The sequence below is a fragment of the Aedes aegypti genome, chromosome 3, assembly GCF_002204515.2.
Source record: "Aedes aegypti strain LVP_AGWG chromosome 3, AaegL5.0 Primary Assembly, whole genome shotgun sequence".
Lineage (NCBI taxonomy): Eukaryota > Metazoa > Arthropoda > Insecta > Diptera > Culicidae > Aedes > Aedes aegypti.
In genome coordinates, this window is record NC_035109.1 from 221837121 (window position 1) to 221840011 (window position 2891).

Below are 2891 nucleotides of genomic sequence, written 5' to 3' on the forward strand. Positions count from 1 at the left end.
TTTGCCTAGGCTTTTTCTGCTGCATATGTTAAAGTGCCCTCTGAAATAGAGTCCAGGAGTAATGTGTGTGTTTATGTAAACCTCCATTCAGAGTATGGGTAGATTTCAGATCGTCGGTGGTGCGACATCACACCTGCATTCTTTGAATTATCTTCTAACGGTACGGGTTGCAGATCAATAAATAATAATAAAAAGCATGATGCACAAATACAAAAATGATCAAATTATCAGAAAAGCTCTCAGTAAATGCTAGTGTATCTGATAAGCAAACTCTACCCTAGTTGGGACCTAATTCCAGAAAAAAGATGATTATTTTTCCCTGATGCTAATTTAAATCAGTCGACACCAACAGTCAGATAAAACTCTAATGCATAGCCCTAAAATAGTAAAACTGGAGAACAGCCGATATTTAGAAGAAGGCAACATTTCATTTGAAAAAAAAAAAAACAGGCAAGATGTAAAAGTGAAATCTATGAAGAACAGTCGATGTATAAAAGAAGGAATAATTGTCGATACAAGTGTCTACAACAGTAAAAAATCACTAAAATGTATAACTCCAAAAGAACAGCCAATGTTTCAAAGAAGGACAAATCTCTAAGTAGATGGAAAACCCGAATTTAGTACTATACCATTTAATTCCACTAGAGTTTGTATCCTTTGACAGATACGCGTATTTCGACCTCAACTGTAAGGCCGTCTTCAGTGTCGTGTACTAGATCTCTATTGAAAATGCATCAAATAAAAAGCTAATAATAATTACTTTATGCTTTGGAGTATCAAAATAATAACAACCGACATTCAGAAAATGAATCTTTTGTTTGGAAATAATAGCATTAATACAAATTATTGTTTCAAACGAAAGTTCTGAAGAACAGCTCTCATTTAAAAGAAGGAAAAACTTCAGATGAGAAGGGAGGAATTTGTGATTAAAATGTTAGCAACTGAGTGTACGATAATCCTTTCAACGGTACAATTTGGACCTTTCGTCCATTCGACCTTTTGTCCATTCGACCTTTTGTCCATTCGACCTTTTTTTTCCATTCGACGTTTTTTCCATTCGACCTTTTGTCCATTCGACCTTTTGTCCCTTCGACCTTTTGTCCATTCGACCTTTTGTCCTTCGACCTTTTGTCATTCGACCTTCTGTCCTTCGACCTTTTGTCCTACAACCAGTTATTCGGTGTGGTAAATGGGCACACGTTGTAGCAGAAGCGAGCATATCCGTTTATTCGGTTTGGCGGTGGATCGTGTTTTGAGCGCGAAGATGGCAGCAGTAGATGAGTCGTATCCGCTGACGAATAAATCAATCGAACAATTAAGGCTGAGTGTACACTGACTGGAATGTAGGGGTCAGATGACAGGTGTTTCTATTTTTGTCGAGTTCAAATTTATTCCATTTGTAGCCGGAAATGATCGCGGAGTAGTACCGATTGCTATTTATGTGTTATTTCTGGTCAAGTACATACGAATTTCTATTCTCTCTGGAATGATTAAATGATAATATTTCCAACTGTTTCAATAATTGCCAGATGTATCAACTGTGTAGAGAACAATTTCAGTCGTGTTAAAATTTCAGGCATAGTTCTTTCGATTATCGACAAAAGTGTGCCTACCTTTTGATCAGATTGTCATTGTAATAAAAAATTGTAAAACACATCGATCGATCTCCATACTAACCGTTTGACGTATAATTGTGCCCTAAAGGAATGTATACGGCTAAATGAACGGTTGTCAGTTCACACCAACAATGTGAGCAGAGTGTTGTTGTACAAACATCTGATAAACACACGTCGACGGACGAACTTAAGAATAGCGTGACCTGTTCCGTTCCGATGAGGTCTTGTTAGATAGTAACTGAAACAAATCCATTTCAATGCAGCACAACTGTTTACACGGAGGAAACATTTCTTATCACATTTGGACGTCATCGAGCCGGTTCGCAGTGGTGATGGTTTGGTCATTCGAGTGTTAGGGAGTCAGCTACCGTTGATATTAATGCCAAAGGAGTTTTTGGCACGCGAATATTCAACACGCACCTGTGTAGAAGACAATGCTCTCCACTCGGTAATACCGCTGACCGACAACAGCACCAGAAAGAAAAATGTTCACTCAATTATGCAAATGTTTTCTCGGATTATGAAATTTGAACCATCTTAATAGGCCTCCCCATTTGAATAAAAAGTAAGAAACCGGTCCTCGCGTTTAAAGATGCAAGACACGCGTATCGAATAGGCGCGCTTTTGGGGGCCTGAAGAAAGCCGAAGAAATTAATTCCAAGAGGCAACAAATGTTTGTATCAGCAGCGCACAGTGGTTTCATTTGTTCTACGAAGCGGTCATAAGTCATCTTATAGAATATTTGATGAAAAGTACCAACAAAAATTGTTGAACCAATTAAGATTTGACAATCAAAAATACCTGAGAGATTGTTGTCAATGATATCGTTCAAAAAAATATATATCAGAATTTCTTCACATATAAAAGAGGGAGAGTTTATTTAAAAGCCTATGTGCAACAAATAGTGACATTGTGAATATGCCTTTTTCCTTTTTTAGAATGCTCTAAGTAATCGCATATTTTATTGAAAAGCATTGCGAAACTTGTATGTTGAAAAGGTTTTTTTTACTGTCCTATTACTGTATATAATAAGACTACGTACTTTATTCCACCAGAAAAAAAAACTTCACTAAAAAAATTAATACTCATTATTTTAAACTGTTGAACAAAACGATGACATGAAGTTGCATTGACATTAAGTTGATTGCAGTAGTCCAGTGAACATTTTTGAATAGAAATAGAAAAAAATATAACATTTAAAATCAGTTTTGCTCAAAAAACTACGAGACATTTTGGGTTTTCAAACTATTTGCTTGTTAATCAAACTTCATAACG